Raw genomic sequence first — 12,951 nt, 5'->3', positions numbered from 1 at the left:
TGGCAATGTGGCTTGGTTTAAAAATCTAGAGGCCCCAGAACAAAAGGTGGGGGCAGCAAATGCGGCTTCTAGCCAGAGGCCCAGGCTCTGAGAGCTTTTAGAGAGCTGCCATGCAAATCAAGAACCTGGGTAACAAAGGTCTTAGAATTTTATGTGTGAGGGCAGCACAGAGAAAGAATAAATAGTGTTCTGAAAGAAAGAAGATCTAGCCTCTGGCACACTGAACAGAACTCACATTGGGGAGGTTCTTTTATATCTAATTTGCTGACCCATACACTAATCTTCTCTGGAAACACCGAAAACCTTTACTACCTCTAAAAGCATCCCTTAATCTAGTTAAATCAATCCACAAAATGAGTTCAACTGGAAGTGATTTGGGTTAGATGAGGTTATACTGTAGAGTCCAGAAGAATGGGGCATCCTCATAAGAGACTACAGAAGGCTTGTTTCTGTCTCAATAGTGAGTGGACTCACCAAGAAGACAGCCATCTACAAACAGGAAACAGGCCGTCACCAGACACTCAATCTGCTGTGGACTTCTCAGTCTCTAGAACTCTGAGAAATAATTTCTTGCTATTCAAATTAGTTAGCCTGTGCTATTTTATTATGGCGACACGAGTCAGGGGATTTATGTGTACAGGTTTTGCTAACGACTCATCCGTGATTCTCTTTTGAGGATGGAAAACTGAAAGCTAAGAATTTAGGGAAGAGCAGCCTGTTGTTTTGGATAGACCTGTTGGAGGCTCATGACAGGAACCAGACACAGCTTGGGTTTGTCTCTTGGGTAACTTGGGGTTTATTTGTATCAGCAGAAGGTGAAAAAACTTGAGTATTGGGCTCTGGAGTAAGGAGAGTGGTCTATAATGACTACTTTGCAGAGGTCATTCTGTGATGCTTAACCAAAGTAAAATATTTCCCAACTAACTCACGGTGATGTGTACTAGGAAGCAGTTCTATAATTTTACCCAAGAGAGTTGTCTATAGTTCCAGGAAGGGGATCCAAGAGGGAGAGTACTAATAGGGACCAGAGGATGGATGAAACACCTCAAGGTAGTAGGTGTAGCCTGGCAGAGGAGGCTAAAGTTGAAAGTTCTATGGTTGTGCCCATCACTTATGTTCCAGTTAGGGAAAACATCTCTTTTCTTGTTAGTCTTGTGCACATTTTAATACTGGATTAATCAGAGACACATTGGTGGCTGGATGAAGATGGATAAGAGGACTTGGCTGACAAGGAGGGAAAGTGAAAATTCCCTTCACTCTTTACTGGCTCCTTTGGAGACAAAGAGAACTAGGAAGTGAGAGGGGATTCAAATAAGGAGTTAAGTGATTTTGATACTCAGATATTTGTTTGACAAAAATACTTAGTTTATATTAATTGTACAAAATTATACATCTCATGACAACGTTGTATTTTGCTCATATTCATTTTTATTCTCTTTTGTCTTCTTCTATTGGTCTCTACTTCCCTCCAAATAGTGCCCATTCTACCTTTGTTTTAGTGCTTTATAGATACTTAAATCTAGATGTTCATATGAAGGAGAACATACTGCTATCCTTTCGAGTTTGTTATTTCATGTACTGTGATGATCTCCAGTTTTATTTTTTTCTTCTTTATGTGAAGCGCCATTACAGTGTTCAACATTGTTTTTTATCCACTCACCTATAAATGAGCATCTAAGTTGGCTCAATATTTGGCTATTGTGAGTTGTAGCAATAGACAAGGATGTGAAAGTCTGTCATATGCGTTCTACACTCCTTGGGTATCTATCTAGAAGTGATATGGTTGGACTGTGGTAGTTTTACATTTAGTTTAAGGGATTTCCACACTGACTTCTATAATGGCTGATTACCTTACATTCTCAACAGTAGTATATAAGGGTTCATTTTCTTACACTCTACCCAGCATTTATTGTTTTCTTGATGATAGACATTCTGACTGGAATGAAATAGAATCTTCATAAAGTTTTTTTCTTGCATTTCTCTGATGGCAAAGCCTTCAGTTAGATATATGAACCCTGGAAACAAGATGGACCCAACCCTTTTTATTGTTAGGTAGAGCTTGAGGATTTTATCTATGAGTTAAAAGCTATGAGACATCCTAACTCATAGCTCACTTGGTGAGAAAGAACCAACTTCCAACTATACTCTTAAAGTTCCATTTGTTCTTAAGGTGTTATTGAAAAAGATCTCACGAGGGCCAGGGACCTGTGAGATTCACTCCTTTGTTACCATAATTCTAGGAATGTGTGTTTCTAGGGTGGTAAAATTCTGGGATTTGCTGGGAAAAGAGTTTCTTAAACTTTTTTTTGTATGAATCAGAATCAAGACCAACAACCAGGTTCTACTGTCACAGTTTGGGGTGGTTGCCCCTTTTCCTATTAAGTTCCCTGCTGAACTGTCTGATACTAATGAGGGATCACGTTTTGAAAGGGCCGTATTAAAGAAATAGATAAAAAAGCTGTGATGGTTTGGATATGCTTGACCCACGAGGTGGCATTATTAGGAGGCGTGGCCTTGTTGGAGTAGGTGTGTCACTGTGGGTGTGAGCTTTAAGACCCTTACCCTAGCTGCCTGGAAGTGAGTATTCTGTTAGCAGCCTTCAGATGAAGATGTAGAACTCTCAGCTTCTTCTGCACCATGCCTGCCCGGATGCTGCCAAGTTCCTCCTTTGGTGGTAATAGACTGAACCTCTAAACCCAGAAGCCAATCCCAATTAAATGTTGTCCTTATAAGAGTTGCCTTGGTTATGGTGTCTGCTTACAACAGTAAAACTCCAACTAAGACAGAAGTGCACCCCAAATTATCCACATACCTCTCCTCCATTCATTAATTAATAAACATGTACTGACTATTTATCATATGTTCTGTGCTGATTGGGTCTAATACCATTATGTGATATGTACTGGTTAGGCCAGGGATTACTCAGCTAATAAAATTTGCACAAGGATACTGTAGTATTCTTAATAGGAGGAGGAATGAATGAATCAAATTGTAGTGCCTGTCTCTCCCCCTCAAATCAATCTCATGCCAGGGTTTCAGCTTCCCTGTTTGGCCTAGTTCTGGTTGGAATGCAAGCCCTGCTTCATATTTAATAGAGGCTTTTGTTCGCCTTCCACACAATCTATTGATTCTTATAATTGGACCTTTCTGCTTTCTCTAAACTACATTACCCACATTAACAGAGCTTAAAATGCCATTATAAAACCATATGGGCCTTAGTGGAAAAGAGAAAGAGGAAATGATCCACTCCAAGCTGTATCTCTTCCAGTAAGGAGGCCTTCCACAGATGGGGAAGCCTGGTTGATTTGCCTTTCCACTTCTTCCTGCTTACAATCCCCCAGTGCTTTACAGCTAGCTGGCCAACTGCTTGTTCATCTCTGCCCTGCTGACCAGGGATTCTGGGATGTGGTCCCCAAGTGGCTCATCTGTCTTTGCTAGCAAGCTTTCCATCCTGACGTGAGTCTCTGCATATACATTTGTGCGCTGTCTGGGGCTTTGTCTGCTCCATGTAGAAAGCAAAGGGAACTACTCAGTCTTGGGAAAATTCCCAGTTAAGCAGAACAAATAAATTTTCATAGATTTCTTATATTTATGGGCTTTGTTGGCTAGGAGTGTTGGGTCATTCTGATGCTCCAAGCTGTGGTTTGCCATTTTTTAAGTATCAAGGATACTTGGGGCATCTGTAATTGTTTTGGAGAGCATTTACTTTAACTACTTATAGTCCAGCATGGCAAAAAGAGGAGTCATTCCATATGGAGTGTAGTCTGGGGCAGAATGGTGTCTGTCTATTTGAATATCTTTTGTTGAGACTGACCTCAGCCCATGTTTTCCGGGGCTTTTTCCTTGGGTAATCATGACTCACTCTCATGATTCATGGTGAGGAAGAAAGCAAGATGAGACTATAATGATTTTTAATTTTGTGCTCAAAAAATCATGATAGCTTATGCCAATTTGGCTGATCTATGATGCCCACCTATATAGTCAACATATGACACTTACATCCCATGAGTGTGACAATTAATATTGTCAGCTCAGTAGGATCAAGGAGGCAAGCCTTTGGGCATGCTTTGAGGAATCATTTTGATTAGGTTAGTCTCTGGCCATGGTTGTGATAGAATACCTTGATTGGATTCATTAAATGGGATGACCTGCAAAAGAGACTTCATTAGTCTTAGATTTAAGTATCTGAATGCATCCTGGAACCACTGCCCAGCAGACATCAAGGGATGCTGGTACAGTCCCACCTTACTGGTTTTTTTTCCTTCGTGGGGAACCCAGGTTAACATAGAGGTCGATAAAGATAGCAGTGAGATCACATCCTGAGATGATGTGGTAGTTTGGGTGAGAAATGTTTCTCATAGGCTAATGTGTTATAACACTTGGTCCCCAGTTCCCAGGGTGGCACTGTTTGGGAAGGATACAGAACCTTTAAGAGGTGGAGCCTTATTGGAGGACATGTGTTTCTGGTGGTGGGCTTTGAGGGTTTATAACTTCACCTACTTCCTGTTTTCCTTCTCTGCTTCCTGTGTAAGAATTATATGTGATCAGCCAGCTTCCCATTCCTGTCACCATGCCATGAACTCAGATCCCTCGAGAACTGTAAGCTGAAGTAAACCCTTTCTTCCTTAGATGGTTTTTGTCAGGGTATTTGACAGCAGCAAGGGCAAAGTAACTAATACAGTCATATGGTTTCACTGGCGTTCTTTTGTTGAGGACCATGAAGTATAGGGAGAAGATGTACTCAGGCCAGAGTTTCACATGAGCAGGTACAGCATCTCAGCAGTGATAGCACAGTCTAGCTGCTCCAACAGTGTGGATATGGTGGGGGTGTGGAGGCAAGGTGAGAGAAGAGGAAGAGAAGGAAGAAAAAGAAGAGGAGGAGGAAGAAGAGGAAGAGGAGGAAGAGAAAAGACAGGTGAAACAAACTGAGACTAGTTGTAGTGTTGTTATAAAGACATTTTCTTCTTTCATTCTATATGGAGAAAGAGACAGTAAGGTTGGGGAGGAGCTAGGAGGAAGATGAGAAGGAGAATGAAGAGAAGAGAGGAGAAGAGGGGAGGAGATAGGAGGAGGAAATGTTGGAGATATACCTCAATAATCTAGGAAAGGATGGGGTTTGCTCTTGCCACACCCCAGAGCTTCTTAGTGTTCTATTCCCGGGAATCTTCTGAGGACCCTGCTGGTGCCCAGGGTCTGCTGAGCACTTGCCACATGACTTATCAGAACATTAAACTTTGAAAACTTTGAAGACAACGTGAACAGCAGACTAACACAGTATGTCACCAATACGCTTTATTTGCCTGTGGTAGGCCCTTTCCCCGTCATCCAGCTATTCTGTCCCTAGAACACGTGTGTATGTTCTGTTATACAGCAGCTCTTTTAAAGGTGTACATGCAATCAGATTTGCTAATCTGTTAACTGTAGATGAAGAAGGGCTCCACGGCCATTGCTGGCTTTGTAGGAGAAGGGTCACAGTCCAGGGAGTGCAGGCACTTGCCTAAGGCTGGAAAATGTACTTTTTATGACCTGAAAGGAAGAAAGCCACAGCAGGATCTTGATTTCAGCCCAGTGAAGACTGTTCTAGACTTCTGACTTCAATGTAGTATAATTGTCTTGTTTTAATTTGCACCTTCAGGCTGGCCTCAAACTTGTGACCCTTGCGTCTCAGCCTATCAATGCTGGGATTGTAGGTGTGAGCATGAGGGCTTGACTGTTTGTCCTCTTTTAGTTCTCTATGTTGATAGAACTTTGTTGTAGGTGCCAAAAGAAACCAATGAATTGACTTACACGTTGTTTAATAGTATTGTCGAATTTAATTGAATAAAATTTATTAAGTGATTTTTAATCTTTCTTTTGATCTTATAAAATAAGATTTGATTTGTAAAATAAGATTTCCATTTGAAATATTTACTTATTTTTATTGAAAAAAATCTCTTTTCGTACAATATATTCATATCATTATTTGCTCCCCTTCATTTCCTCCCAGATTTTCTCTATCTCCTCACCTGGACAACTGCACACCTTCTTTCTCTGTATCTTTATAAAAAAACAGTCAAATAAAACAAACAAAATAGAAAAACACAAGAAACACACACACATACATGTACACGCTAAAAACAAAATCTGGAACAAAGATACACAAGCAAAAAAAAAAAAAAAAAGACAAAACCAGTAAGGTTAAAAAAAAAAGTCTCCAAATAAGGCAATATGAGACACAAAATAGTAATCCCCCAAAACACCATAGAGTTTGTTTTGTGTTGGGCATCTACTGCTGGGCATGGGGTCTACCCTCAAGTATCATTGGTATGCCAAGTGAGACTCATTGGAGAAGTCGGTTTAACACACACACTCTCAAGTAATATCAATGTGGGGGTGCAGTAATCTTTGTGAGGATTTGTGAGACAGCTGAATAATAAAGTTTATATTTTCTGCCCTTCCTAGCTTGGTGACAAGAAAGAAAGAAAGCTTGCTCTGTAAACTGACTGTCCCATGTCTGAATGGTCAGAGACTGCTTTGAGTGATAACATTCTCAGTTTGTAGAAACTGTGGAACGGATCCAGGTAAATTGGGTGTTAGGGTCTGAGAGAAGTGAACACAGAGTAGCATGTCTGTTCACCATTGCCTCTGTCCGAGGCATCTCCTACAATCAAGGTACCAGGGCTGGTGATAAAAATCCCATTTCATAGTCTTTTCACTTTCAGTAAATTTTACCTTTTGGCAGTTGAGATTGTTACTTTTCCTTTCCCAAATCTGCTAAGGTGAAAGTCGGGGTAATAGTTGACTCTCCAAGAGGCAAAGCAAAGGCAGGACAAAATCAAGGCTTCATTTCTTGGTACATTTTCTCAGACAAGTATGGATTTCTCTAAAACTTTGTGGGTGTTTGGTTGTTTTATGCTGTTTGTTGTGCTGAGTGTTGAACTTTGGGCGTCCTAGGTGAAGGTTCTTCCACTGTGCTCTACCCCCAAATCTAGTTTGCTTTGGAGGCCTCTGGGAAGTGGCCATAAGCCCTATCCCTGCTCTGAGGGTTTGTCATGGGGTTTATAATACATGTTTCACTGGCTAACTTTGTTATGACAGAAAAGCCAATGCCCAAGTGTCTTTCCCAGAGAATACTTTATCCTAGAAGATGACATTTGTAATCCTTGTTTGGCCTAGTTATTCCTACCAAGACAGCTACTTTCTAGGGAAGGCCCGACAAAGGGGTGAGTTGAAGATGCCTGTCAGGTGAAGGACACAGGGCTGGTAACTGAAAGAACCATGCTAAATGACAGTAACTTTCTTTCACTTCAAGATGCAGGTAGAGTGCTTGCAGGGAAAACAAGAATGGGAAACACCCAGGGCATGCATTCTCCTCCAGCAGAGAGTGATCAGAAAGAAGAGAAACTCCAAAACTTTTGTGGGGCACAGAAGGTTGCCCACACCTTTCTTGAGGGGAGTCTAATAGGTGGACTCAGGCCACACAGGTGTGAGTCCCATCAAATCATGAACGGTGAGACATGATCACTGAGCTCATGTGGACAGTTCTCATAGGTGCAGGGGACAGCAGGAAGGCTGTATCCAATGTTCCAATAAAAACATAGTCATCAGTGGAAGCTGCTCCAAGCAGACATTGGGAGCCAACACCTTGAACAGCTAGGAGGAAGCAGAGGCATCCATGTGCAAACAAACATATGTCCAGTGTCCAAACTGGATGGTCCTGAATCCGAGGTATTAGAAATATTAAAACAGCCCAACAACATCATTTAGATCCATTCGTGAAAACCTTTGTCCTACAAGATAACCCCCGTATGTAATGTTCTCAGAGTAAAGTGACCATCTGTCTCACTGTGGCTGACAAGCAGGGTGGTGAGCCCCAACTCTGCCAGGTGTAGATGCGGGGGGCACTTAAATGAGTGGTGCCTTCTCAGGTGGATGGGATCCAGGGGTGGATGAGCCTCTTTGTCCCTGTTTGGGTGTTTTATTCTCAATTCTTGATTATGCTGGGCGAAACAATGAAGCAAGATGAAAATACGTCTGCAGTTTCTTCACAGCCTCATGTCAATATCTAATGTGATTCAAGTTGTTTTATGCTTCTGGCCAACTCACGTAACCCATTTATGATAGATTTTTGAACGGCCAGCGGAACACTCACCCCACCTCAAGCAGCAGCTGTGATAGAAATGTGCTTTACAGGTAATAAAACCTCAATGGTGGCCAGAAGCTTAGAGACAAGTTCCTGTATGCACTCCCAGAAATTTCATTAGCAGCCATTAAAGTCACCTGCTCATTGTGTATAAAGTCCTATCCACAGAGCCAGGAGGCTCTCCCCAATCCTTCAAGCGCTAAACACAAAGTTCAGGGCAGCAATGATGCTGAGGGCCAACATCTTTCCAGTTCCAATCTTCCTTTCCTGGCAGCTGATGGTCTGTGCTATTCTCCCAGCCAGTCCGTCCAGGTCAGCTTCCTAATATCAGTTCCTGGGGGCTCTTTCTTTTTCCTCCTTCAAATGCATCTAGGAATAATTTCTCCCATTTTGCAGCTCTTTCCTAACTTTGTTATTTCATTTGAAACCTTTACTTTTTATATTCATAGATCATAAATTGGAAAGACAGTTTTGCGACTTGCTTATATACCAGTCAAATCTGAAAACAGAACTGCACTAGTTTAGATGTGTGTGTGTGTGTGAGAGAGAGAGAGAGAGAGAGAGAGAGAGAGAGACAGAGACAGAGACAGAGTTACAGAGACACAGAAGCAGAGACAGAGAGTTATTAATAACTCTCTTAGTCTAGTAAGTGTTACCAATATGTGCATAGATGTAAGGGTATCTACTAAAGAATGCGTGTCTTAGGGTTTCTATTCCTGCACAAATATCATGACCGACAGGCAAGTTGGGGAAGAAAGGGTTTATTCAGCTTACACTTCCACATTGCTGTTCATCACCAAAGGAAGTCAGGACTGGAACTCATACAGGGCAAGAAGCAGGAGCTGCTGCAGAGGCCATGGAGGGGTGTTACTTACTGGCTTGCTTCTCCTGGCTTGCTCAGCTTGCTCTCTTATAGAACCTAAGCCCAGGGTTGGCACCACCCACAATGGAGCCTCCCACCCTTGATCACTAATTGAGAAAATGCCTTACAGCTGGATCTCATGGAGGCATTTCCTCAAGGGAGGTTCCTTTGTCTGTGGTAACTCTAGCTTATGTCAAGTTGACACACAAAACCAGTCAGTCCAATGGGAAACCTACTAATGATCACACCCTCAAGAAAGAATGCTTCTCCCTTCTTGAGCAGTTACCTCCACTCAGTAGCACCTCAGTCTGGGCCAGGCCTTGAGAATGCCTCTGCCATCTATGCCGTGATCTTGGCCCACTTTACCTTGTGCAGGTCATGTGCTAATAACTACAGCGGATGCCAATTTATGAGTGCAGTAGGCATGACAGGTCCAGAAGGGAGCCTTTCTCAGCATTGCTCCCAATCCTCTCACTCTTACATTCTTTCCGTCTCCCCTTCCAATGCTCTGTGAGTTTGGGGGTGGTCGGGTTGATAGGGATGCCTGATTTAATGTTGAACACCCAGTCTTTCATTCTTAGCACTTTTGACCAACTATGTATTTCTGCACTAGGTGTCCCTTCTGTACAAAACAGTTCCTCTGACCAAGACTGAGAGCAGCCCATGTCTCTGGGTACAAACACAAGCATTTAGTTGGCAGTTTCACAACCTGAGCGCTCTCCAAAATAACAGCAGTAGGTTCTGCTTTAAAGCCTAAGACCTCCCCAGATAATGGCCTTTAGTCAGGGTTATAGTAGTAGGCATGGAATTCTTTTGGGGGGTGGGGCTTCTGTGGCTTTTATTTTTGCATGTAAACCACTGGGGGGAGTCTTGATGGTGTGAGCACCCTAGAGATTAGGCTGGCGTTCTGAGGGCTCCAGACACTAGCTGGAAAGTCAGGTGACAGAAACAGTGAATCAGACCGATCACATGATTACAAAGCTGGGGGTTCCAGAAGGGCTCCAGGTGGTCAGGGGTGGACATCTAAGGAAGCAGTAACATGGGAGGGGCAAGCACTGGGCCAGCCTTGAGCTGCCTGGATGACATCAGGGACAGAGGATCTGGTAGCTCCAGGGATCTTCAGTCCATGCCTTACTTGGCCAGGGGTTTCCTGAAGGACCTGCCAGCAAGCTTGGCTTTGCTGCCCAGCTCCTCCTTGATTCTAAGGATCTGATTGTACTTGACCAGGTGCTTAGATCGGCAGGGGGCACCAGTCTTGATCTGCCCAGTGCAGAGCCCCACCACCAGGTTGGCAATGAAAGTGTCCTCAGTCTCCCCAGATCAATGGGACACCATGACACCCCAACCATTGGACTGGGCCAACTTAAACGCCTGCGGAGACTTGGTCACAGAGCCAATCTGGTTCACTTTGAGCAGGAGGCAGTTGCAGGACTTCTCACCTGCAGCCTTGGCGATCCGCTTAGGGTTGGTCACTGTGAGGTCATCCCCCACCACCTGGATGCCTGCAGTAGCTGTGAACTTCTGCCAAGCATCCCAGTCATCCTGGTCAAAGAGATCTTCAATGGACACCACTGGGTAGTCCTTGATGAAGGACTTGTACAGGTCGGCCAGCTGGTCGGGTGTGATGTACCGGCTGGCATCATCCGGAGACTTGAAGTCCAGGTTATACTTGCCAGTCCTGTAGAACTCGGAGGCAGTCACATCCATGCCGATGACAACCTGGTAAGTGTAGCCGGCCTTTGCAATGGCAGACTTGAGCAGCTCCAGTGCTTCTTTGTTCTCCAGGATTTTAGGTGCGAATACACCCTCATCATCCACATTGGTGGCGTGATGATGTTCTTCAGGTTGTGGTAAACCTCTGCTCCAATGCGCATGGCTTCCCGGAAAGAGGATGCCCCCACAGGCAGGATCATGAACTCTTGCATGGCCAGCTTGCTGCCAGCGTGAGAACCATCCTTGATCACATTGAAAGTTGGAACGGGCAGAATGACTTCAGGGTTGCCGGCCAAGTCAGCATTGTGACAGTAAAGGGGCACCCCCTTCTCCACCGCACCAGTCTTGCAGACAGCCAGGGACACTCCCAGGATGGTGTTTGCACCAAACTTAGATTTATGCTCCGTGTGTCCATCTTGATCATCAGCTGGTCAATCTTCTCCTGCTCTACAACATTCAGTTTCTTGCTAACCAGAGCAGGTGCAATAGTGTTCTTGATGTGCTCAACAGCCTTTGGGACACCCTTCCCTATGAAGCGGGTCTTATTGTCTCGGAGTTCTAGGGCCTCGTAGATGCCAGTGGACGCACCGCTGGGCACCGCAGCACGGAAGAGACCTTTTGCGATGTAGAAATCCACCTCAACGTTGGGATTCCCATGGGAGTCAAAAATCTCTCTGGCATGGATCTTGAGAATGGACATGGTGAAGTTCTGGCACTAGAATCACTGCAGAGGAAGGAAAGAGGGTCCTGTAGACACCGAAGGGAGTCTTAAGGACAGACCTGAGTGGCGTGGAATTCTTCTTGTGGAGCAGGTTATAAATTCAACCAGAGAGAAGTTAGTTATCTGTTGGGGTCCCTGCAGGTATTGTAGAGAAAAGCAAACCACAGGAAGAGAGAAGAATGAAAACCCAGTACAGATTGACTTCTTCAACCTGGGTAAGACACTTGGGAGTATAATAACAGGCAGATTATTCCCAGTGAATTAAAGCTCATTTAATTTTGAAAAGAAGGTTTCCTGGAGTAATACAATCTCTGGTGCACAAGGAAGTGTAATTACATTGAAACTCAACTCAGGGTATATGCCATTTCTTCCAAGAAGATGAGTTCTAGAGATAGGCAATCTAGGCTAGCTCAAGGGCCTAGGGGTCTGGTCTGCTCTCAGTCATACAGATAGCATAGATGGCATTTGGGCTATTATTCTCCTCTGATCCTGATTGGAAGAGCTTGGTATGGCTTGGTCTAATAGATATGCCTATCACCAGATTCTTGATCACTTCCAATTCTCAGTCTTCTGGATGGAAGACCAAGTGTTTCATCATTCCCACTGGAAAGAAAATCCTGTGGCTTAACATTCCTGGTTTCTCTGGAGATCAGTGAACACAAGGACCCTGTGCTACGCACCCAATAATTTACTTAATAACAATCAAGCTGTCATTGCACCAGTAAGAAGATCTTGCCTAACACATTAGTATGTTGGCATGCTAGGTCCATTGTTACCTTTTTGACAAGGAAATGGTACCCATGAGCTCTCAGCAGTGTGGTTGCCTGAAGACCTGCACAATGACATCAGTTGATGTGACAATGAAAATAGGGTAAATCCCACAAGGTTGCACTCCTATGTACAGCGCTACAGATTGTCAATTGACGCTGAGTGAGGAAGAATAGGTTTCCTTTAGGAACACAGTTCTGTATGGGTTGGCCAAACTGAAGTAAGTGGTTAGTCCTGGACACACATGCGTATGAGTGATCCTAAGTATAACAATAATAATTAGAAGAGGAGCTCATGGAGAGGAGGCGATGGAAGAGGTGGGGAACAGTGTGGGTAATATAGATAAAATATGCATGTGTAAAATTTCAAGAAATTTTTTAAAAAGGCCATTGATTTATTTTTTCTCCCTGGAAGCCTATATAGCACCTTCCTGGGACTGTGAAACTAGCCACCAGGAAAGAGGTTTTCTGGTCTGTTAATGATGTCTCCACATTATACAGCTAAGCTACCTTCATCAATAGGGTCTTGTCATGTAGTGACGATGGTAAAGAAGAGTAATGGCAATAGCCCATGTCATTTTGGGGTCCTCTAGAGCTTTCCTAAGCAATAACAGGTAGGGAGGTATGCCATCCATTGCACTGTGATATTTGTTTAATAACCACCATACTTTATAGAAATAGCACTGTCCATGCATGTGGAGTAATTCTATTAGGACTATTTTTTCTTAAAGGAAAGTTATATTTTGAAATTAGTCCATTTACTGGG

The 12,951-nt window shown here is 43.5% G+C and overlaps 1 protein-coding gene and 1 pseudogene across 1 annotated transcript in view; one reads left to right on the top strand and one right to left on the bottom strand.

Annotated features, from left to right (window-relative positions):
* Window positions 1-9,807: 9,807 nt before the first annotated feature.
* The window catches only part of Tpi1l2 (triosephosphate isomerase 1 like 2), a 923,619-nt gene continuing 920,475 nt past the window's right edge, over window positions 9,808-12,951 (top strand). Inside the window, exon 1 of the mRNA XM_039096247.2 lies at window positions 9,808-11,559. The gene's annotated coding sequence lies outside the window, so the exon portion shown is untranslated. The remainder of the gene's footprint in view (window positions 11,560-12,951) is intronic.
* Eno1-ps13 (enolase 1, pseudogene 13) lies at window positions 10,116-11,435 on the bottom strand (annotated as a pseudogene).

This window comes from Rattus norvegicus, chromosome 17 (genome assembly GCF_036323735.1).
Source record: "Rattus norvegicus strain BN/NHsdMcwi chromosome 17, GRCr8, whole genome shotgun sequence".
In the NCBI taxonomy this organism is placed as follows: Eukaryota; Metazoa; Chordata; class Mammalia; order Rodentia; family Muridae; genus Rattus; species Rattus norvegicus.
Note: the sequence above shows the minus strand (reverse complement) of the source record. Positions and strands in the feature narration are given on the sequence as shown.